Source organism: Podarcis filfolensis, assembly GCF_964270895.1.
Source record: "Podarcis filfolensis genome assembly, chromosome: 8".
Lineage (NCBI taxonomy): Eukaryota > Metazoa > Chordata > Lepidosauria > Squamata > Lacertidae > Podarcis > Podarcis filfolensis.
Window position 1 is genome coordinate 2,027,942 of NC_139611.1, and position 25,744 is coordinate 2,053,685.

At 44.6% G+C, this 25,744-nt stretch overlaps 2 protein-coding genes across 2 annotated transcripts in view; one reads left to right on the top strand and one right to left on the bottom strand.

Moving 5' to 3' along the window:
• The window catches only part of LOC310769717 (uncharacterized protein), a 59,540-nt gene extending 58,356 nt beyond the window's left edge, over positions 1-1,184 (top strand). The window contains exon 20 of the mRNA XM_083629353.1: positions 242-1,184. The gene's annotated coding sequence lies outside the window, so the exon portion shown is untranslated. The remainder of the gene's footprint in view (positions 1-241) is intronic.
• The window catches only part of LOC310769836 (E3 ubiquitin-protein ligase MARCHF5-like), a 96,671-nt gene that overhangs the window by 66,413 nt on the left and 4,514 nt on the right, over positions 1-25,744 (bottom strand). The window lies entirely within an intron of this gene.

A 25,744-nucleotide genomic window follows, 5' to 3' on the forward strand; every position in this document is an offset into this window, starting at 1 on the left:
ATCGGTAGGAGGTATCATTCATTTCAGAAGGAGGTGTCACGAAAAGGCCACTTTGATTATACAGTAGGCCTGCCAAGACAATGTCAGGGTCCCTGATTAGTCCTGGGATGAGGGACACGTCAGCTACTCAGCTACCTTTCTAGGGTGTTCATAATAAAGGGTGACATTTTCTCCATATATTTGAAACATCTGCTTAGCATTCTTTACAAAAACATTTTCTTTTGTCATTGGTCTCCTTAAGGTCAAGATGCACATCAGGGTTAACATCAACTTCATCATGATCAAGGAACTCCATGGGTTCAAGGAGCCCAAGGATATCAACAATTCGTCCTGGGTAGTAAAAGAAGATAAGAAGGAGAACAGTTATTATTACTGTAAAAAGAACTGGAGGTAACCAAGACCAGAGCATACCTGGAGAGTGAGCCAACCCTCCGTTCAGCCGCACCCAGTAGAGCCTCTTAGTGGTCCCCGGGTTCTGGTCGAACTGGAGTGGTCAGTTCACACTGTATACACCCTGCTATTGCTACTCAAAAAGGGTTTGTGGGGGGGGGGGCAGAGAAAGAAGGGAGGAAAGAAGGCTACTGTGACCAGTATGGTGGGAGGAAGTGCACCTTGGGGTGGTGGGTGAGAGAACCTGACTGCAGTTCTTTTAGGTTCCCCCGGGCATTTACCTCCTATGATAGGTTGGTCTTGGCCGAAACCCTTCTAAGGGTATATGGGTATATGCCACAGCTGCCTTGGTAATGCTTCTACCCAAACGGGTATGTACCAATCATGAAAATACAAGGGGATATGACGTCCGTAATCCTCCAACAACTCTCCCCACTTATCAATTATGTTCCCTAGCCCATCCACATTCCTTACTACTATCTGTACAGTGGGTCTGTATTTAAATCTGGCACAAATTGAGGACTGGCTGATAATTCAACTGGTAAAGATCCTCCCATCTGCCGGTGCAGTTCCTCAATCTTCAGGTGTGCGTAGACTCACTGGCTTCCGGTGCAGTGAGAACAGACCGGGTGTCTGGGGCTCGTGCCCTAACCCACTCCCGGTGGGGCTAGGGGCAGGGGTTCCTGGTGATCTTCAACTTCAGGGGGTCCAAAGGATTCTGCTCACAGTTCCAATGACCCTCAGACCACTTCAGATGAGAATGATCAATCCAGGGGGTCACCTCGGCCACATTCACCGTGGTAGGCGTTGCAAGCAAGATGGCATATGGACCATGCCACTTAGGAGCCAACGGGTTGTTCTTCCACTCCTTCACCCACATGTCATCTCCAGGCTGTAAGGGCTGTATGGGTTCAGCCAGGCTGATTGGCGTACGTTCAAGGGCCCACCTGTTAAGAGAAGTCAAAACACAAGAGAGAGACTGGATTTGTACTGATGTACTCTGTCCTCCCGTTTGCACTAAGTCTGCTCTTATTTCTGTGGTAAGTGGAAGAGGTCTTCCATACAAAAGCTCAAAGGGAGAGAGCTTTAGCCTCTTGGTGGGTGTACATCTGATCCTGAGCAAGGCTACGGGTAGAAAGTCCACCCAATTGCCATGAGTTTCCTGGCACAATTTGGCCAGCTGTGATTTAAGAGTCCAGTTCATTCTTTCTGTCTTGCCGGAACTCTGTGGTCGGTAGGCAGCGTGCAGTTTCCATTGTATCTGCAGGGCTTTGCATACACCTTCCACTAACAAAGCGATAAAGGCTGGTCCATTATCACTGCCTATACTGCTTGGTAGCCCAAATCTTGGGATGATCTCGGTTAAGAGGTGCTTAACAACTTCCTGGGCTGTCTCAGTCCTTGTGAGATATGCCTCAACCCACCCTGTCAGAGTATCCACAAAGACGAGTAGATAACGATAGCCTCTTGCCCCAGGCATTTCTGTGAATTCCACAATCATGTTCTCCATTGGCATTAAGCCTGTCTGCTGTACTCCTGGAGGAAGTACTGGGCCCTGCTTGGGGTTGTTTTTGGCACATAGGAGACACGTTCTTGACACGGCCTCAGCCAGCTGAGATAGCCTGGCGATATAGAATTGCCTGCCTAGGCCTTCTCGCAACGCTGTGGCTACATAATGAGTGGACTTGTGGTACCGCTTCACCACTTCTCTGCCTAGGGTTTCTGGGACAAAAACTCGCTGATCTGGCAATATGAACCATCCTTTATGGGGAGGTAAGCTGATTCTTCCTTCATGTTGGGCCTATTTTGCTTCTCTCTCTGTATAAATGGGCTTCATTTCCTGCATATTAAGAACTGTTGGCAATTATTGCCCTTTGCCATTTTGGTGGACTCCCGGCTGTGGCCCCGGCAGTGCATTACAACAATTTTCTCGGGTGCCCATACAGCTTCCAAGAGATTTTCTAATTGTGGGTCATATTTAAGAGCTTTGCCCTTTATACCAACGAGTCCGTTCTCCTTCCATAGGGCTTCATGGGCATGCAAGGTTAAGAAGGCAAACTTTGAATCAGTATAGATATTGGCACAGCAGCCTGTTGATAGCTGTAGGGCCCTAGTGAGTGCCACAATTTCTTAGGCCGTGTTTGGATGGATCATACCTTCCTGCTCCCATTTAATCTGAATAATCCTTATCATTCTTTCTTTGTCGCTTATCATCAGTTCATATAACACCCCTACTATCCCTTTCTTCGTCATTTGTCTTTTGTTCAGCACCATATCTATTTTCATTTGTGTCCTCATCGTTTCATCTTCTCTTTCCATTTTTATTAAATCATAAAGTCCTTGCACTTTCAGCCAATATTGTTTTCCTATTTTTTCTTTAAAAACTTTTTTTGTAATTAAAATTCCCCTCTTCATCAAACATATCTTTTAATTTATAAAATCCCTGATCTTCTAATTTCTTCCACCAACCAGGTTCCCTTTGACCCTCCTGCATATATTTTAACGGCATCCACCTTGAGTATGTTGGCATCCATTTTGTATTCCAGTTCTTCCAGATTCCTTACGCAGTTTTCCTTGGTCCTATTGTCTTCTTAAAAGCCGTGTTAATATCTCTATTAAATAGCCTTTCTCTTCCTATTCCTTCATTTATTTCATTCTCCAGTCTTATCCATTTAATCCCTTCCTTATATCCAATATCTATTAGATTTTTCAATTGGAAAGTTTCATAGTAAAATTCTAAGTTCAGTATTCCCCATCCCATCTCTTCTTGAGATGAATAATTTACTATGTCTGGGATTCTAACTCTTTTACTTCCAAAAATCCAATTTTAAAATACCTTATTCCATGTTTTGAACCATATTTTCCTAATGGCTAGTGTAATTACTTGAAATAAATATAATAATTTCGGTACCAAAAACATTTTAACTGCTCTAACCCTACCTAGAATAAATAAATTCTTATTATTCCATGGTTTTATATCCTTCTTGATCTTTCTCCACGCTTCTTTGTAATTTACATCTGGAATCCTAGCACTATTTTAAATAATATTTACCACAAGTCTTCAATTTTTTTCCTATTGATATCCATCTTTGTCATTTTTGCAATTTCCTTCTTCTCCTCTTTCTTTACATCCCAAAATAAAATTTCAGACTTCTCCAGATTTACTCCCAATCCCGACTCCTCTTTAAAGTCCTTCAGGATTATCCTAAATTCTCTTACACCCTCTAAGGGGTTTGTAAATAATAATAGGATAGCAGCTGCATACATGTTTAACTTAATTTCTTCCTTTCCTTCCTTATATCCTTTTATCCTTACTGAGTTCCGTATTCTGTCTGCCAAGTACTCCATACCCAATGCAAATAGTAGTGGTATATACAAACTACTATTTGTATATTGAATTGATCTGAAACCCCCTCATTCACTCTGACCACAGCCTTCCCTTCTCTATACAATTCCCAGATTGCTTCGACAGAGTTCTCTCCTAATCCTACCTCCTGCATAATATTCCATAAGAATTTATGTCTAATTGTGTCGAAGGCCTTATACACATCCAATTTTAAGACCACCAATTTTCCTTTTACCCTGCTTGTTAATAAATGTATTTATTAAAACAATAAAAATAATAAAAAAATAAAAAAATAAAAAATAAAAAAATATTTATTAAATGTATTAATTAAAACACCTTTCTTATAGGATGGCCTACGTATCTTCCCTTAACAAATCCATATTGATCTTCCTTAATTATTTTAGGTAGACCTTTTCCAGTCGCCTTGCCAGGATCTTTGTAAATATCTTATAGTCTTGATTTAATAGGCTAATTGGTCTGTATGACCCCACCTCTGTAGGGTCCTTTTGTGGTTTTTCTATCACTACTATTTCCGCTAGTTTCCAAGTGTCTGGGGCTTCCCCCCCTTCTAAGATATTATTAAATACTTTTTTCAGTTCTGAGCCCAGGATATCCATTGTTTCTTTATAAAAGTCTGATGTAATTCCATCTAATCCTGGGGATTTCTTACTTTTAAATGATTTAACTACATTCTCTATTTCTTCCAGAGAAATTTCCTCCTTCAGTCTTAATCTATCACTTTCTTCGATTTTAAACCCTAAACTTTCCCTACTTATATTTTTATTTTCTTCTTTGTATAAAGATTGATAGAATTCTGCAAATTCTTTCCTTATTTCTCTAGAGCTTTGTGTAAGTATTTTCCTTCTGGTCTTAATGGCCTTCACCCTCTGTTTATCCCTTCTTTTCTTTAAATAGTTTGCCAGTCTCTTATATGATCCTATTGAGGTTCTCTGAAAATCATTTTGGATCATATTATCTCTCTTCCAACTATATCCAGCTCATCCAATTCCCGTTTTAACTTTCTTAACTGCTCCTGCCTTCTCCTTAGAAGTTTAACCTGTTGCTGTTGTTGCAAGATTTCAATCTCTTTAATTTTTTCCTGTCTCCCCGAGTACCAATCCTTCTTAATCACAATCTCTTTCAGTATACAATGTCCTCTTATAACAGCTTTGAAAGTGTCCCATACTACCGGGATCTCGGCTGAACTATTGTTTTCTTTTAAATACCAACCAATTGGTTTTCTAATATATTCCCTGTCAATCTCTTTTGCCATTATTAGGTTATTGTACCGCCATCTCCTACTTTTTCCATCCTCTTCCAGTCCCAGCTCCACAAATAGTGGAGCATGGTCTGAAATCCATATTCCCATAGTCTTTGCTGTTCTAACACTGATTTCATTCCATTCTTTAATTAGCTCGTAGTCAATATAAGAGAAAGTCTTATGTCTGTTGGAGAAGAAGGTAGGTTTGGTGTTGGGGTTTCCCCTCTCAAAAACATCCTTTAATCCCCATTTAATTAATCTGAAAGTACTGTCATTTTTTATATTCCAATTAAAGTCTGCTATAACGATAACTTCCCCTTCAGCGTAAAGCTGCAGTCTATTCAAGGTTTTCTTTATAATTTTTTTCTGTCTTGTGTTAGGCCTGTATATATTAGCTACTGTAAAGATTTTTTGTTACACTTTAATTTTTAAGAATATAAATCTACCATAATTATCCTTTTTCAGGCTCAGAACCTCCGGCCTAAGATTGCATTGCATAGTATAGCGACCCCTTTAGCCTTATTTGTCGCTTTCGATTCTGCTATTAGGCCCCATTGCTGAGAGCATAACAAAGGTCTATTGTTTGCTTTGGCTCTATGAGTCTCCTGAAGGCATAGTATATCCACTTTCATTTTCTTTGCCAGTGTCAGTACCCTGTAGCGTTTGGTGTTTGAGGCCAGCCCGTTAACATTTAAAGATAAAACCTTTAAAGATCTATCCATTATCCCAGCTACTGTTTATTTTTTTAATCCCTCTGTGTACATATATTATATTTTCAATTCTGGCCCATTCAACCCCCCCCCTCCCCCCTGAGACTCAGTTAGGGATCTCCATGATCCCTGTCTCATGGTATCTTGGAGAACCACACTCCTCTCCCTTTGCTCTTGGAAAGTTTATATCAGAAAAAAGCAACATATATATATATATTTACAAAAGCCCATTTTAGATGTCTCTAGTATATATTATTTCTTGCTGTTTCCTTCCCGTCTCGACTTCCATGTTCTTTTATTCTCTTGTCTCTGCACTGGAGATTCTTGAGATTCTTCACTCGACTCTACCTGTTGGTCTACCTGTAATTCTTCCGAACATGAGAGTTCTTGCTCGGTCTGTGCTTGTAGTCCAACTCCTAAATCAGCTAGCATTTTTTTTGCTTCACCAGGGTTCTTAGCAGAATATTTCCTGCCGTCTTTAAAAACCAACAGTGTAGCAGGGTAGGCCCAGGTAAAGAGGATTTTATTATTGTAGAGAGCTTGTGCAAACCGCTGCATACATTTCCTGTCTTGAAGCGTTTCCTGAGAAAAGTCTTGTCTCACTATGACCTTTCGCTGTTTAAACTGCAGGTCTGCTTTCTGCCGGAGTGATTTTTAAATTTGATCTCTTAACTTCTCTCTTGTGAATGCCATGATTACGACCCTGGGAAGTCCAGAGACTCCTTGTGATGTGAACACCCGGTGCACTCTCTCAATTTCATTCTGCTCAATTTCAATTCCTTGTTCTTTGAGCCATTGTAACATCTCCTTTTCCAGGTCCTTATTCCCAATATCTTCAGAAATACCAGAGAATTTTAAATTCCTTCTGCACTGTCTATCGTTCATTAGTGAAATTCTTTTTGTCAGAGATTCTATTTTGTTTACGTTTGCATCAGCTACCTCTTTTGCATACTCTGCTATTTTCATAACTTTTTCTACTGTAGCAGTCATTCTTCTCACCTCTCCTTTCAAGTCTTGCATATCAGCGCGAACATTTGCTTCCGAACGCTGAATTATTTCACCCAGCTCCTTCAAAGCCTTGGCCATCTTGTTAAGTCCTTCTTAAGTCTTTCCCAAATAAATAGATAAACCACTGTTTTAAACACTAACTCACCCCATTAAACACTAACTCACCCCAATCCAGGACCTGGACCTGAGCCCAGTTTTTGGTGAGTTATCTCAGCTATCAGTTTGAAGAGAGTTATTTGTTTTTCAGGCTTTTAATTAGTAAAGTTCCAAGAGCGAGATGGGTGTGCGTCTACCCACGCTGACGCATGTGCAGTTCTGCTTGCACCTGGCTTTAGAGCTACTACAATTGGTGGTAATTTCAATTCTGCCCTTTAGGAGTGAAGGCTATTTGAGTTTGAATTTTAGATAGGAAATCACGTCCCAAAAGGGGAATGGGACATTCTGGTACATAAAGAAACTGATGAGTGAGGGACCTCCCTCCAGTCTGGCATTCTTGGGGTTGCAGAAAGGGTTTTAGGGTTTTATTGCTGGCTCAGACCGGTTTGAACAGGTCTAGGCTGGTTTGAACCGGTCCAAGCCGGGTGGTACAGGTCCAAACCAGTTGGAACTGGTTCAGACTGGTTGGAACTGGTCCAAGACAGTTTGAACCAGCTGAAACTAGGTGGGAAAAGTCCAGGCGGGTTCCAACTTGCCCAGACCAGTTTGAACTGGCCCAGACGGGTTGGAACAGGCTCAGACTGCTTGGAACAGGTCTAGGCCGGTTTGAACCGGTCCAAGTTGGTTGAAACAGGTCCAAGCCAGTTCAAACCGGTCTAAACCAGTTTGAACCGGTCTAGGTCGGTTTGTGCCGGTACAAGCAGGTTTGAACCGGTCTTGGCCGGTTTGAACAGGTCTAGGCCGGTTTGAAATGGCCCAGGCCAGTTTGAGCAGTTCCAAGTGGGTTGGAACTGGCCCAGACAGGTTGGAGCAGGTCCAGACCACTTGGAGCAGGTGCAGGTCATTTGAAACTGAATTTGACCGGTTCAAACCAGCCTAGACCAGTTCAAACTGGCTTTGACCAGCAGAAATCAGCTTGGACTGGTTCAAACCAGTCTAGACCTCTTCCAACCAGTCTGAGCTAGTTCCAACCAGTCTGGGCCAGTTCAAACTCATCTGGGCAAGTTGGAACCCACCTGGACCTTTTCCAACTGGTTTAGGCTGGATCCAGCTGGTATGAAATGATTCCAACTGGTCTGGGCTGGTTCCAAGCAACATAGACCTGTTCCAACCAGCCTGGACCTGTTGTAACCAGCTTGGGCCAGTTTCAAATGACCTGCACCTGCTCCAGCTGGCCCAGACCTGCTCCAACCTGTCTGGGCCAGTTCCATATTATAAAAAAATAATAATCAGATCTTCAAAATCATCGAAAATGTTCCACATTACGTCCACGCCCTTCCGGTAGGCCAAATCATTTTCACCCAGCTGAATGACAAGGGCATCCGGTGGGCCTTTCACGGCGGCTCTATCTTTTACTGCTGGCAGAAATTCCGCCCAACGCATTCCACGGCGAGTGATCCAGGAGATTTCAACATTTTTTGGCAGATCTAATCTGCACCCCGGCCATGGCTGACAGCACGGTTTCTGGCCCAGTGGACGTTACTATGGCCTATGAGCCAAACGCGCACAACCACATCACCTAAAAGGAAAAGAGCATAATAAGGAGGGGTCAGGGCTGATGAAAATAGTCATAAAGGCCTCTCGTCTCGGGAAGTGTGCTGTCTCCTCGGGGCTAAGATCCAAGATGTAACTGAACGACTGCAAGGAATAATAAAACCCACTGACAAATACCCCTTCCTCTTGGTTCATGTGGGAACCAATGACACTGCAAGCAATAGCCTCCAGAAGATCAAAAGAGATTACGAGGCTCTGGGCAGGAAATTGAAGCAATTAAATGCACAAATTGTCATCTCATCTGTCCTCCCAGTTGAACGACGTGGCCCAGGGAGAGAGGAAAAAAATAGTGGAAGTGAACAACTGGCTTCGCAAATGGTGTAAACAGGAACGGTTTGGATTCTTAGATCACGGAATGCAGTTTCTTGAAGATGGACTTCTGGCAAGCGATGGGCTGCACCTCACAACGGTTGGGAGGAATGTTTTTGCAAAAAATCTCAGAAACCTCATCAGGAGGGCTTTAAACTGACTAATGTGGGGGAGGGAGACAGTGCTCCTGAAGGTAGGAGTCTATCAATTGATGAAGATGATCATCCAAATGTCATAGACCGAATGGAGCAAACAGCACGCAGACCTAGTGGTGGGAGTTAAAAATCCTTAAATAAGAGACACGGGGGAATGATTAATGGACTTCAATGTCTGTACACTAATGCGCAAAGCATGGGAAATAAACAAGATGAGCTTGAGCTCTTGGTACAGCAAACTAAATATGACATAATAGGAATCACTGAAACCTGGTGGGATAAGTCCCACGATTGGAATGCAATAATGGAGGGATACAATCTATTTCAGAGAAACAGACCAGACAAGAAAGGAGGAGGAGTGGCGTTATATGTCAGGGATGTGTATACCTGTGAAGAGATCCAAGATTTAGAACCTCAAAGCCAAAGTGAGAGCATTTGGGTCAAAATTAAGGGAGAGAAGAATAACAGTGACCTCATTGTGGGAGTTTACTATAGATCCCCAAGCCAAACGGAGGACATAGATGATGCCTTCCTGGAACAGATGGCCAAGCATGCAAAAGGAAGGGAGATAGTAGTAATGGGGGACTTCAATTACCTGGATATTTGTTGGATGTCAAACTCAGCCAAGAGCATAAGGTCAAACAGATTCCTCACTGGCCTTGCAGACAACTTCATTGTCCAGAAAGTGGGAGAAGCAACATGAGGAACAGCCATTTTAGATCTGGTCCTAACCAATGTTGATGACCTGGTTAGTGGGGTAGAAGTGGAAGGATCATTAGGCGCGAGTGATCATGCTCTTCTGAAGTTTACTATACAGCGGAAAGGAGCAGCCAAGCATACTAGGACTCAGTTTCTTGACTTTAAGAAAGCCGACTTCATAAAACTTAGGGAAGTGCTGGGTGAGATCCCATGGACAGTAATACTAAAAGGAAAGGGAGTTCACGATGGCTGGGAGTTTGTTAAGAGGGAGATAGTAAAAGCACAACTTCAGGCAATACCAATGAGACGGAAACATGGAAGGTGCCTAAAGAAGCCAGGGTGGCTATCTAAAGAACTTTTAACTGAGTTAAGATTCAAAAAGGATGTGTACAAAAAATGGAAAAGGGGGGAAACCACCAAAGAGGAATTCAAACAAATAGCCAGCACGTGTAGACACAAAGTCAGAAAAGCTAAAGCACAGAATGAACTCAGGCTTGCTAGAGAGGTTAAAAGCAACAAAAAAGGCTTTTATGGGTATGTTTGTAGCAAAAGGAAGAACAAAGAAACAGTGGGGTCACTCAGAGGAGAAGATGGTGAAATGCAAACAGGGGACACAGAAAGGGCTGAACTCCTCAATGCCTTCTTTGCCTCAGTCTTCTCCGATAAAGAAAACAATGTCCGACCTAAAGAATTTGGAGCAAATGATTCAGCAGAGGAAACACAGCCCAGAATAACTAAGGAGATAGTACAAGAATACTTGGCTAGTTTAGATGTATTCAAGTCTCCAGGGCCAGATGAACTGCATCCAAGAGTATTAAAAGAACTGGCAGATGTGATCTCAGAACCACTGGCAGTCATCTTTGAGAATTCCTGGAGAACAGGCGAAGTCCCGGCAGACTGGAGGAGGGCAAATGTTGTCCCTATTTTCAAAAGGGGGGAAAGAGAGGACCCAAATAATTACCGCCCAGTCAGTCTGACATTAATACCAGGGAAGATTCTGGAGCAGATCATTAAGCAAACAGTCTGTGAGCACCTAGAAAGGAATGCTGTGATCACCAATAGTCAGCATGGATTTCTGAAAAATAAGTCATGTCAGACTAACCTGATCTCGTTTTTTGACAGAATTACAAGCCTGGTAGATGAAGGGAACGCAGTGGATGTAGCCTACCTTGATTTCAGCAAGGCATTTGACAAGGTGCCCCATGATATTCTTGTAAAGAAGCTGGTAAAATGCGGTCTTGACTATGCTACCACTCAGTGGATTTGTAACTGGCTGACTGACCGAACCCAAAGGGTGCTCATCAATGGTTCCTCTTCATCCTGGAGAAGAGTGACTAGTGGGGTGCCACAGGGTTCTGTCTTGGGCCCGGTCTTATTCAACATCTTTATCAACGACTTGGATGATGGACTCAAGGGCATCCTGATCAAATTTGCAGATGACACCAAACTGGGAGGGGTGGCTAACACCCCAGAGGACAGGATTACACTTCAAAACGACCTTGACAGATTAGAGAACTGGGCCAAAACAAACAAGATGAATTTTAACAGGGAGAAATGTAAAGTATTGCACTTGGGCAAAAAAAATGAGAGGCACAAATACAAGATGGGTGACACCTGGCTTGAGAGCAGTACATGTGAAAAGGATCTAGGAGTCTTGGTTGACCACAAACTTGACATGAGCCAACAGTGTGACGCGGCAGCTAAAAAAGCCAATGCAATTCTGGGCTGCATCACTAGGAGTATAGCATCTAGATCAAGGGAAGTAATATTGCCACTGTGTTCTGCTCTGGTCAGACCTCACCTGGAGTACTGTGTCCAGTTCTGGGCACCACAGTTCAAGAAGGACACTGACAAACTGGAACGTGTCCAGAGGAGGGCAACCAAAATGGTCAAAGGCCTGGAAACGATGCCTTATGAGGAACGGCTAAGGGAGCTGGGCATGTTTAGCCTGGAGAAGAGGAGGTTAAGGGGTGATATGATAGCCATGTTCAAATATATAAAAGGATGTCACATAGAGGAGGGAGAAAGGTTGTTTTCTGCTGCTCCAGAGAAGCGGACACGGAGCAATGGATCCAAACTACAAGAAAGAAGATTCCACCTAAACATTAGGAAGAACTTCCTGACAGTAAGAGCTGTTCGACAGTGGAATTTGCTGCCAAGGAGTGTGGTGGAGTCTCCTTCTTTGGAGGTCTTTAAGCAGAGGCTTGACAACCATATGTCAGGAGTGCTCTGATGGTGTTTCCTGCTTGGCAGGGGGTTGGACTCGATGGCCCTTGTGGTCTCTTCCAACTCTATGATTCTATGATTCTATGAATATACCCTTTAAAAGCATCTGACTTCCATGGACCCAGATCCTTTATCCTTTCAGCCGGTAAGCCTAAATGTACCGCTGTAGTGGCTGCCCCGATCCGAAATGATTGGGCCACAAATTCAGCTGGGGGAAAACCACAAGCAGCAATTGCTTTAGGCATAACGCGTGTAAACTGATGTCTTGTAAGGCGGGAGCCATCTGCATGTATGAAAAATGGTCCAGGGGTATTTGGTCTCAAATATATAAATCGTCTTGCGTCCTTTACTGGGCATGGCCCTTTCTTTTGAGTTGCTATAAGTCGAATTAGGGCCCCTTTACCTAGCTGATCAGTTTTTGAGCTAGATCTGAGCGAGATAATGTCACATTCTTTAAGAGGATCCCACATGCAACAGAATCTGGCTGGTCGTCGCAAAGCACCTCGCCTATGCACAAGGAGCCGAAAAAGGCGATGGAGTAAGCTGCTGAAAATAGACGTGCTTCATACTTTGACCGACAAATGGCCCTTAGTTTTTTATGGATTTGACATAGGATGTTGAAGGTTATGGGTCTTCTACCATCGGTGCTGGGAGGCTGAAGCCTGCGCCAGCCCTCCAGCACCTTCCACACCAGAAAATCAGCACAAGGGTCTACCGAGTACATGGCCTTACAAAAGAAGGAGATCGCTGCAGACTGTATGTTAAGTGTCTTTGCTGTGAGGCCCAACCCTTGAAAATGCACCAGGTATTTTAGCACCTCTGCCTTTGTAGGGGGGGTGTCATGCCTATCATTCTCTATTTTATTACGGAACGCCCAAAAATCTGACCAAGCCTTTTTATATGATCTAAGTGTTGACGGGGCAACAGATGCTAATACTCTCTTCAGGACTTCTTGCTTCCAAGGCTCCAAAGGTGCTCTGGAAATGGTTGTGGCAATTGCTGTGCTTCTGGTGCTAACGAGCAGAAGCGATCCATCTGGAAATGAGATAGAGCATCCGCGATGTCGTTATTAACTCCTGGTACAAACTTAGCCGAAAAATAAATGTTTAGTTTTAGGCACAAAAGGACAAAGGATCTCAGCAGGGCTGCCACCCTCAGGGAATGTGATGACTGTTTTGACAGGACTGAGACAACTGCCTGGTTGTCTGTCCAGAAGCCTACCCGGTGATTTTTGAACTCCTCCGCCCACAAGTGTACCGCGACCACGATCGGAAAAAATTCTAGGAAGGTGAGGTCACACATTAGAGGCTTACCTGCCAGGTCGAAGGTCAAGGTTGTGCACACCACTGTCCTTTAAAATAGACGCCAAACCCTAAGGAACCCGCCGCATCAGACTGTACCTGAAAGTCAGCCTGAAGCAACAGATTGTCTTGCCACGAGAATAAAGTCATCAAGATAATGTCCCACCCCATTGGAACCGGTTTAAAGTGAAGAGCCCAGTCCAGAATATGTGCCATTCACTACTACTGACCTGCTAAACTGGAAAACCCATACCCTGCCTTTTTCTGAAAAGCCTCAAGCTATGCAGGACCTAATAGCCTCATTCATGGTAACCCATCTGCCCACGTGGCAAGATTGCAGGCATCTTTTAATGACCCTCTTCACCACTGAGGAAAGAAGGAGAATAGATGCCACCGCAGAGTGAAACCAAAGGGGTAGGTGCCACCAGCAGAGCCAAACCCTGATGGATGGGTCTGTACTCGGTGCCCCCTTGCAGTTTCAAACCAGCTTGGACCGGTTCCAACCAACTTGGACCGGATACAACCAGTATGAACTGGTTCCAACAGGTTTGGGCTGGTTCCAAGTGACATAAACCTGTTCCAAGCGACCTGGACCTGTTCCAACTAGTCTGAGCTAGTTCCAACGAGTCTGGGCCAGTTCAAACTTTGGACCGGCACATACTGGCCTCAACAGGTTCAAACCGGCTTGGAGCAGCACAAACCGGCCTAGTCCAAACCGGCTTGGACCAGTACAAAGCGGCCTGGACCAGTTCAAACAGGCCTAGACCTATTCAAACTGGCTTGGACCAGCACAAACTGGCCTAGACCGGTTCATGCCAGCCTAGACCTTTTCAAACAGGCTTGGACCGGTTCCACCAGGACTGAACAGGATCCAACTGGCTTGGACCTGTTCCAACCTGCTTGGACTGGTTCAAAACAGTATAAGACCTGTGGGAGTGCAGGAAGTTCCAAAAGAAGTCCAAGGGCCAATCGGAATGTGCCAGCTGCGGAGGCAACCATTCCCGTGCCAAGTGTCGATTCACAGATGCCATCTGTCAGAAGTGTTCCAGAAGGGGCCACATCGCGAAGGTCTGCTGATCGGCTCCATCTGACACCCCCCCTTCACCGACTCACAAGTCCAAGTCTTCACTCCAGTCCACCAAGGAAAGCTGTTTCACTCTCACCAACTGCCGCTGCCCGTCTGGAACCATGATTGGCCAAACCGACTCGCCTACGTGACACAAGCTGAACGTCACGGTGCTCATTGAAGGAGCTCCATGTGACATGGAGATTGACACCGGGTCTGCCCTGTCCATCGTGTCTTGGAGCACCATCAAAAGACTGGTACCCAGAGTGTCCAAAAGGCAACTTGACTCTTAACGCGTACACCTGAGAGACTACCAGGGAAACGACATTCCCGTGGTAGGCGTTGGCCGGTTCCGGATCGCCTTCAAGGATTTTTCGGTCCTGCTCTGACTGGTAGTGGTCGAAGGTCAGTGGCCAAGCCTCCTAGGGCTAGACTGGTTTGATGCCCACGGCTTGGAAGTCACCAGAATCAACTGCATCTCTAATGCAGAGACTGAGGGTCTGGTCAAACACTTTGCCGAGGTTTTTGACGGCACTTTGGGGCAATATACAGGTACGCCCATCTTCTTTAGCCTTGATCCACAAGTCACTCCCATCAAGCTAAAACCACGCTGGGTCCGCTTTGCTCTCAAGGCTAAGGTGGCCGAACAACTGGACAAGCTGATCGCCCAAGGAGTTTTGGAGCCGGTTGACCACGCCAAGTGGGAAACCCCCATCGTCACGCTTGTCAAGCCAGACGGGTCGGTGAGAATCTGCACTGACTACAAGTCCACGCACAACAAGGCACTTCAGCAGCACGCTTATCCGGTTCCTGTTGTCCAACACCTGCTGCATTCCCTGGGTGAGGGTAAGGTCTTTGCTAAGCTGGACCTTGCCCAAGCCTATCAACAACTGCCCGTCGATGATGCCACTGCTGAAGCCCAGACGATCGTCACCCACCGAGGGGCATTCCGTTGCCGCCGTTTGCAGTTCGGGGTGAGTGTGGCTCCTGGCATCTTCCAAAGCCTTATGGAGCGTCTCTTCCAAGGGCTTCCGGGCGTGGTACCATATTTTGATGACGTCTTGGTGTCCGCAGACTCACACCAGCAGCTGTTCGAGCGCCTCCGTGCCGTGCTGACCAGGTTCCAGGAGGCCGGGCTCACGGTAAAGAGGGAGAAGTGCCAGATCGCCGTTCCACAGGTGGAGTTCCTGGACTATCTTATCGACGCCTCCGGCCTTCACCCGACCACATCCAAGATCCGTGCTATCCAGCAGGCCCCCATCCCAAAGAATAAGACGGAGTTGCAGGCATTCCAGGGACTGCTGAAGTTTTATAACATGTTCCTGCCCCACAAAGCCACGGTGGCTGAGCCTCTTCACCGACTCCTCAGCACAAAGACGCCTTGGTCCTGGGGTCATCGGGAGACGGCGGCCTTCAACGCGGTCAAGGCTCTCCTTTCATTGAACAGTGTGCTGGTACAGTACAGTGAAGCCAGGCCGCTGGTCCTTGCCTGCGACGCCTCACCTTTTGGCATCGACGCTATCCTTAGTCACCATTTTCCAGATGGAAGAGAAGCACCGCTCGCCTACTTTTCTAGGACGCTATCTCTGACTGAACGGAATTACAGCCAGCTCGACAAGGAGGCACTGGCACTTGTGGCTGGAGTGAAGAGGTTCCATGAATACCTCTATGGCAGGACTTTTGACCTCATCACCGACCACAAGCCGCTCCTGGGCCTCCTCGCTGGTGATCGTCCAACTCCACCAGTCCTCTCACCGCGCATGCTGTGATGGACTGTTTTCCTGGCTGCCTACCAGTACCGGCTCGTCCATTGCCCAGGGAAATCGATGGGCCATGCCGATGCCCTTAGCCGTTGCCCTCTTCCAGCATTTGTGGAAGACCCGGCTCCTGCTTCATCGCTCCTCCTGATTGAGGATCTTTCGGCAGCGCCTGTATCAGCTGCCACTGTGGCCTCCGCATCTGCCCAGGATCGCACCATCAGCTGTGTGCTCAACTGGGTGTGGAGGGGGTGGCCACAAGGGCCTTTTGCATCGGAGTTTCAGCCATTCGCAACCAGACAACATGAACTCTCGGCTCATCGCGGCTGTCTGCTGTGGGGAGACCGCGTTGTGATTCCCCAAAGACTCCGTCAACATGTGCTGGAGGCTCTGCAAGTTGGCCACCCGGGAATCATCAAAATGAAGGCATTGGCTCGGTGTTAGGTCTGGTGGCCTAACATGGACAATGCCATCACTGCCTGGGTTTCCACCTGTCAAGCGTGCCAAGAATCAAAGCCTGCGCCACCGGCAGCTAAGGGACACACCTGGGAGACGCCCAAGACACCCTGGTCGAGGGTGCACATCGATCTGGCTGGCCCCTTTCACGGCCGGATCTTTATGGTAGGGGTGGACGCCTATTCCAAATGGCTGGAGGTGGCCCTGATGCCCTCCACCACTACCGAGGCCGTCATCCGGGTGCTGCGAGGCCTGTTTGCGACACATGGGTGTCCTGATGTCCTTGTCTCCGACAACGGACCGCAGTTCATGTCAGGCACTTTCGAGCGGTATCTTTTGGGACTGGGCATCCGCTATTCCCTAACGGCACCATTTCATCCATGCAGCAACGGGCAAGCAGAGAGAATGGTGCGCTCGGCAAAAGAGGCAGTGGCGCGCCTGGACCGGGGAGACTGGTACGAGTGGGTCGCCGAATACTTGTTCGTACAACACATCACCCCTCACGCGGCCACGGTCATTTGTTCCAGGAAACCAGGTTTTTGCCCGGAACTATGTGGGGGACATTCCTTGGGTGCCAGCCACAGTAGTGGGAGTCACTGGACCTCGCTGGTACCAGGTGGCACTCAAAGACGGACGCTTGTGGCGCCGGCACGTAGACCAGCTTAGGCACAGGGTTGGGGACTTGGATGCTACCGTGATGCCCCCAACTGCGCTCGTGGTTCTGGAACAGACACTTACAGATGGTGGGGCTCCACCTACACCTCCCTCGCAAACTGCCGGCGTGGAGCCGAACCAAGCCGCTTCAGAGGGTGTGCCGGACTTACCACAGACTCAGACCACTGCTGTGCCTGACATTCCGCCAACTCCATTTGCAGAGGTTCCATCCACAGCAGCGGATCTAGGGGACTTGGTTTCAACGCCACCTAGGGTCGCACCACAGCCTCAGCATGAATTGGGTGGCCCCCTGGACTTGGCTACCAGTCCCCGGCGGTCTGGCAGAGTTTCCAAACGCCCAACTTATTTAAAGGGCTATGTTGTTGGACATGTATCACTGTTGGTCTAAGTATGTGAAATGTAACCGATATGCTTTTGTGCCTAATTGAACCATTACGTGTAGTGCTGTATATAAGGAAACCATTACGATTGTAACTAATGCCTTATCTCGGTGGGGAGGGGTGTTATGTACTGAAGTTCTCACCCTGGGCCAGCAGGGGGATACTGTAGATAGTTATGCAAATGAAGGATCGAAAGTGACATTCAATGATTGGATAGTTTGTATGCAAATGAAGGATCAAAAGTGACGTTCAGTGATTGGATAGTTTTAGAAAGTTGCTACAGTTACACTGTTCTGGAGCTCTATATAAGCAGGCTGACTGAGCTCTTCAGTTCACTTCTGTTCTGACCTCTGAATAAACAAGAGCTGTTTGAAGAATCGCTGTGTCGTCTGATATGTTCGCCCACAACTTAACATTGACCTTTAAAGCCCTAAACGGCATTGGCCCAGTATACCTGAAGGAGCATCTCCACCCCATTGTTCAGCCCGGACACTGAGGTCCAGCTCCGAGGGCTTCTGGCGGTTCTCTCCCTGCGAGAAGTGAGGTTACAAGGAACCAGGCAGAGGGCCTTCATTTATTTTAGTAATTCAGCTTAAAAGGTGAAACTAATATACGAGATAGACTCATGACATGCAAAGTGAGATATGTCAAGCCTTTATTTGTTATAATTGTGATGATCATGGTGTACAGCTGATGAAAACCCCAAATTAACAATCTCAGAAAACTAGAATATTAAATGAAATCAGCAAAACAAGGACTGCAAATAGACCAATATTGGACCTCTGAGAAGTAGAAGCATGCATATGTACTCAGTACTTGGTTTGGGCCCCTTTTGCATCAGTTACTGCCTCAATGTGGTGTGGCATGGATGCTGTCAGCCTGTGGCACTGCTGGGCTGTTATGAAGACCAGGATGCTTCAATAGCAGCCTTCAGCTCTTCTGCATTGCTCGGTCTCATGTCTCTTATCTTTCTCTTGGCAATGCCCCATAGATTCTCTCTTTTTTAAAAAAAATTTTTTTATTAAGATTTTACAAAAACAAATATACAAAAACACATAATAATAAAAGTAAAAATTAAAAAAATAAGTAAAACATACAGAAAAAACAAAAAGAAATTAAAAACAATTATTTTTCATAACTTAAAACTCATTTGCTTGTTTCATTGACTTCCTCACACCTCCCCTTCTTGTATTCCCGTTTAAATAATCAAATCAGCAAATCCTTACCCTCTTTCATTTATCTTATCTCTATAACTTAACATTTTATAGCTCAGTATTTTCATCCATTATCAATTCATTTTTGCATATTCTTATTAACTTTGTTACTAATACCACTTATTTCCAATCCCACACCATTTTAGTTATTTTTTTTAAACCTATTTATGCCCTTCTTCCATATTCTTAAAGCATTACAGCTGGAAACCGCTTAATTTCTATCCAACATCATTCTAACATTCATTAATTTTTATTGCCCCATAGATTCTCTATGGGGTTCAGGTCAGGCGAGTTTGCTGGCCAATCAAGCACAGTAATCCCATGGGCATTGAACCAGGTTTTGGTACTTTGGGCAGTGTGGGCAGATGCCAAAGTCCTGCTGGAAAATGAAGTCAGCATCCTCATAAAGCTCGTGTGCGGACGGAAGCATGAAGTGCTCCAAAATCTCCTGGTAGAGGGACTTCCGGTCAGCGCCAGCGATTAATGGCTGACTTTCCCCCGAGCTCCGGGGGAAGACTGCTCCGCAGGTTCGGGTCCTGCCGCAATGGCGAAGCGGGGACCCTTAAAAATCACAGGCGTGGAAGCCTGTGAACGAAGAGATCCGGCGGGCACCTTTTGCGCCCCCCCCAAAACCGCAAAGAAGCCTTTTTAAAGGCTTCGGAGCGGCAGCGGGTGAGCGGCGCAGTGCTGAGGGTCGTTGACAAAGCCTGCTGAGTGAAGCCGCATCGCCATGATCGGAGAGCGCTGATTTCTTCCCAAAAATCTGGACTTAAAAGCAACTACTCGTGAGTAGGAATAACGGACTTAATTTGAAACAAAATTAGGAAGAATTTTGGTACTGCACGGGAAAGGTACAAAAAGGAAGTCTGCCTTCCCGTTGTGTAAATAATCTAAAGCAAAGAGACTGTAAGCTGTAACTTAAGAGGGAATATCTTCTTGGAATTAGTAATCTATCGTTTGGAAGAGTATTTCTCCCCAACGCTTGACAGGAGCGGAGGGGGGTGGAAATTGAACTTTTTATGCCTGTAAGAAAGGAACGAATTTAAAAAGAACGTCCGCTGCTTTGATCTCTGGAGTCGGACTGCCTTGACAGGGAAACTGAATGGTGGACTGTCAACACATTGGGATTGTTTATAGCAGTAATTTTATGTAAAGATACAGTGTCTTTGAATGGACTTATACATAAAATAGCATTGAAGATAAATTTGAAACTGGCTAATTGGAAAAACAAACAAACAAAAACCCCTTCATGGATCACTGCCTTGCCGTGGCGAAGGGGCTTGAATAACTCAGAGAAGCTATGAACTATGCCGAGCAGGGCACCCAAGATGAACAGGTCATAGTGGAGAGTTTTGACCAAACGTGATCCACCTGGAGGAGGAACCGGCAAGCCACTCCAGTATCCCTGCCAAGAAAACTCCATGGACAAAGACAACAGGCATATAAAAGTTATGACGCTGGAAGATGAGCCCCTCAGGTCGGAAGGCGTCCAACATGCTACTGGGGAAGAGCGGAGGACAAGTACAAGTAGATCCAGAGCTGATGAAGCGGCTGGGCCAAAGCCAAAAGGACGCTCAGTTGCGGATATGCATGGAAGCGAAAGGAAAGTCCAATGCTGTAAAGAAAAATATTGCATAGGAACCTGGAATGTAAGAACCATGAATCTGAGTAAGTTGGATGTGGTCAAAAATGAGATGGCAAGAATAAATATTGACATCCTGGGAATCAGTGAACTGAAATGGACGGGAATGGGCGAATTCAGTTCGGATGACTATCATATCTACTACTGTGGGCAAGAAACCCGTAAAAGAAATGGAGTGGCCCTCATAGTCAACAAAAGAGTGGCGAAAGCTGTACTGGGATGCAATCTCAAAAATGATAGAATGATCTCGATACGAATCCAAGGCAGACCTTTTAACATCACAGTAATCCAAGTTTATGCACCAACTACTGGTGCTGAAGAAACTGAAATTGACCAATTCTATGAAGACTTACAAGACCTTATAGAAGTGACACCAAAGAAGGATGTTCTTCTCATTATAGGGGATTGGAATGCTAAAGTAGGGAATAAAGAGATAAAAGGAACAACTGGCAAGTTTGGCCTTGGAGATCAAAACGAAGCAGGGCAAAGGCTAATAGAGTTCTGACAAGAGAACAAGCTGGTCATCACAAACACTCTTTTCCAATAACACAGGAGACGACTCTACACATGGACATCACCAGATGGGCAGCATCGAAATCAGATTGATTATATTCTCTGCAGCCAAAGATGGAGAAGCTCTATACAGTCAGCAAAAACAAGACCTGGAGCTGACTGTGGCTCAGATCATCAGCTTCTTATAGCAAAATTCAAGCTTAAACTGAAGAAAGTAGGAAAAACCACTGGGCCGGTAAGATACAATCTAAACCAAATCCCTTATGAATACGCAGTGGAAGTGAGGAACAGGTTTAAGGATTTAGATTTGCTGGACAGAGTGCCTGAAGAACTATGGGTGGAGGCTCGCAACATTATACAGGAGGCAGCAACTAAAACCATCCCAATGAAAAAGAAATGCAAGAAAGCAAAGTGGCTGTCCAACGAGGCCTTACAAATAGCGGGGGAGAGAAGGCAAGCAAAATGCGAGGGAGATAGTGAAAGATACAGGAAATTGAATGCAGATTTCCAAAGAATAGCAAGGAGAGACAAGAAGGCCTTCTTAAATGAGCAATGCAAAGAAATAGAGGAAAACAACAGAATGGGAAGAACCAGAGATCTGTTCAAGAAAATCGGAAATATGAAAGGAACATTTCGTACAAAGATTACCATAATAAAGGACAAAAGTAGTAAGGACCTAACAGAAGCAGAAGACATCAAGAAGAGGTGGCAAGAATACACAGAGGAATTATACCAGAAAGATATGGATGTCTTGTACACCCCAAGCAGTGTGATTGCTGACCTTGAGCCAGATATCCTGGAGAGTGAAGTCAAATGGGCCTTAGAAAGCACTGCAAATAACAAGGCCAGTGGAAGTGATGGTATTCCAGCTGAACTATTTAAAATTTTAAAAGATGACGCTGTTAAGGTGCTACACTCAATATGCCAGCAAGTTTGGAAAACTCAGCAGTGGCCAGAGGATTGGAGAAGATCAGTCTACATCCCAATCCCAAAGAAGGGCAGTGCCAAAGAATGCTCAAACTACCGCACAGTTGCACTCATTTCACACGCTAGCAAGGTTATGCTTAAAATTCTACAAGGCAGGCTCAAGCAGTATGTGGACCGAGAACTCCCAGAAGTGCAAGCTGGATTTAGAAGAGGCAGAGGAACCAGAGACCAAATTGCAAACATGCGCTGGATTATGGAGAAAGCTAGAGAGTTCCAGAAAGACATCTACTTCTGCTTCATTGACTATGCAAAAGCCTTTGACTGTGTCGACCACAGCAAACTATGGCAAGTTCTTAAAGAAATGGGAGTGCCTGATTACCTCATCTGTCTCCTGAGAAATCTCTATGTGGGACAAGAAGCTACAGTTAGAACTGGATATGGAACAACTGATTGGTTCAAAATTGGGAAAGGAGTACGACAAGGCTGTATAATGTCTCCCTGCTTATTTAACTTATATGCAGAATTCATCATGCGAAAGGTTGGGCTGGATGAATCCGAAGCTGGAATTAAGATTGACGGAAGAAATATCAACAACCTCAGATATGCAGATGACACAACCTTGATGGCAGAAAGTGAGGAGGAATTAAAGAACCTTTTATTCAGGGTGAAAGAGGAGAGCGCAAAATATGGTCTGAAGCTCAACATCAAAAAAACGAAGATCATGGCCACTGGTCCCATCACCTCCTGGCAAATAGAAGGGGAAGAAATGGAGGCAGTAAGAGATTTTACTTTCTTGGGTTCCATGATCACTGCAGATGGTGACAGCAGTCACGAAATCAAAAGATGCCTGCTTCTTGGGAGAAAAGCAATGACAAACCTAGACAGCATCTTAAAAAGTAGAGACATCACCTTGCCAACAAAGGTCCGTATAGTTAAAGCTATGGTTTTCCCAGTAGTGATGTATGGAAGTGAGAGCTGGACCATAAAGAAGGCTGATCGCTGAAGAATTGATGCTTTTGAATTATGGTGCTGGAGGAGACTCTTGAGAGTCCCATGGACTGCAAGAAGATCAAACGTATCCATTTTGAAGGAAATCAGCCCTGAGTGCTCACTGGAAGGACAGATCATGAAGCTGAGGCTCCAATACTTTGGCCACCTCATGAGAAGAGAAGACTCCCTGGAAAAGACCCGGATGTTGGGAAAGGAGAAGGGGACGACAGAGGATGAGATGGTTGGATGGTGTTCTTGAAGTTACCAGCATGAGTTTGATCAAACTGCGGGAGGCAGTGGAGGTCAGAAGTGCCTGGCGTGCTCTGGTCCATGGGGTTACGAAGAGTTGGACACGACTAAACGACTAAACAACAACAACAAAGGGGAAAAAGGGGGTCTTTTAAGAGACATTCGCTACAAAATTACAAAGTGAAGCTGGAACTTTCCCCCCTAGTGGAGACTTTGTTGCTACAATAACAACTAAGCCACTAGAGTGAGAGCCAGTGGAAATTTCCTTTTCAAAACAAAGTACAAGAGCAAGACGTGACCTTGGCTCCGAATGAGAGTGTTATGGATAAAGAAAAGGGGAAATCTGAAGAAAGAAGCTTAAGATCAGGTAGACAATACAAGACTGATTTTTCCCACCAGCGGAGAGCTTCAACATCCGGAGGCACGGGCGCAGCTGCTGCCTCTCAAACAAAAGCAAGAGCTATGTCAGCAGAAGACGCTTTGGCACAAGCACTTGGCAAGATTAATGTATCTTTGGAATACTTAACGAAGCAGGGAACAGAGACAAGTAAACAAGTTGCGGAAACTAATAAACAAATTCTGGAAACTAATAAACAAGTGGCTGAGATCTCAGCAAAAATTGATCTGAACACGAAAAGTATTGATGAATTGGGAAGGAAGGTAAATTCTAACACAGAGACCATTGTAAGACTTTTGGAGGACTCAGCTACAACTCGAAAGATTGCAGAGGAAGCAAAGGAAATTGCAGTTGCCACCCAAGAGAGGATACCACCGGTCATCAGAAAATTGGAGGATCATGATCTGACTTTGTCTATGATTGAACTGCAGAGAAAAGAGAGAAATTTAAGGATCAGATCAGTCCCGGAAAGTGAGAAAGATAACTTGGCGGACTTCCTGACAAAAGAATTTTTGGACTTTTGGCAACAGGGCCTGGAGAAGGAGGAATTCAAGATAGTGAGTGCATTTAGGCTTGGCACAAGACAAAGGAAGAATAAGGCAAGAGACTGTTTAATAACATTAAGAACAAAGGAAGAAAGCGACAAAATTTTGAATCTGCACTACCAAAAAACCTTGGCGATTGAAAACTCTTATGTGGAGATCTTTAAAGATATCCCGAAGCACATTTTGGATGTAAGAACCTACTACAGAGATCTGTTTGTTTTATTGAAAAAAAACAAAATATTCTTCAGGTGGGAATTCCCACAAGGCCTATCTTTCAAATACAAAGGAAGGAGGATAAGAATAAAAACATTGAGTGATAAAGACAAATTCTTGAGAGACCACGAAGAGGATCTACAGAAGGAGGTGGAATCTGGGCAGGAACTGACATCATTGGGAAAAGGAACACTGGATATATCAGACATATCGAACTTGTCATTCGGCTTTAAACCATCGACAGAGGAAGAACAACTGCTCGGAGCAACAGGAGTAAGTAAATAGTCTCATCATGGCTCTGCAACTTCTAAGCTGGAATTGTAATGGTTTGAATATGCCTCGAAAGAGGAAAGCTGTTTTTCATATATTGAAGAAAGAACAATTGGATTTGATTTGTCTGCAAGAAACACATGTGACGAGGTTACATAGGAAAATATTGGTGAATAAAAGATTGGGACAAGAATTTATTTCATCAGACAAAGTTAAAAAAAGAGGAGTTGTGATATATGCAAAGGAAAAACTGCTACCGAAATTTGTTTTTAAAGATGAACAAGGAAGATTCCTGGCAATTGAAATCCAAATCCAAGAGAGAAATTTTTGGCTGTAGGAATTTATGCACCGAACAAGGGGAAATCTGAATTCTTTAAGAAGCTGCATGAGACTTTGTTGGACTATTTGGACTATAATTTAATTTTGATGGGAGACATGAATGGAGTAGTATCTACTAATATGGACAAAGCACAAAGACAGGTACTCACTAAGGATGGAAGATTACCAAAAACTTTTTTTGAAATGACTGACAATATGGACTTGATTGACATTTGGAGAACAAAGAATCCTCTTGAAAGAGAGGGAACCTTCTTTTCTGAAGCCAAAATGACATGGACCAGAATCGACCAAATTTGGGTTACTAGAGGAATGGCATCAAAGATAAAGAAAGTGGAAATCTGCCCAAAAACCTGCTCCGACCACAATGCAGTAAGAATGGAGATGAAGCAAATAACAACTGGATCCTTCAGATGGAGGATGAATGACACCCTATTTAGAGATGAAGAAGTGTACAAAAAGGCCCAAAAAACTTTGAGAGATTATTTTGAAATAAACATGAACACCAATGTGGAAAAAAGAGTAATCTGGGACGCAAGTAAAGCCGTTATGCGAGGATTTCTGATACAACAAAATGCAATAAAAAAGAGAAGCCAAAATGAGAAAAAAGACAAGATTTTGGAGAAGATAAAAGAAGGGGAAAAGAAACTAAGATCAAAACCAAAGTCCAAAGAGATTTTGAGAGAAATCAAATTGTACCAAATACAATATATGGAACTGATGAATCAAGAAATCGAATGGAAAATTAAACAAATGAGACAAAAGACATTTGAATCAGCAGATAAATGCGGTAAACTATTGGCTTGGCAAATGAAGAAAAGACAAAAACTAAATACGGTTACAAATTTAGAAGTGGAAGGAAAGAACGTATATAAGCCAAATGAGATTAGAAATTGCTTCCAGAGATATTTTAAACAATTATATACACAAGGGCCGCAGAAAGAGATGGACATAGACAAATTCCTCAAGACTTATGGATTACAAAAAATTTCTTATGAA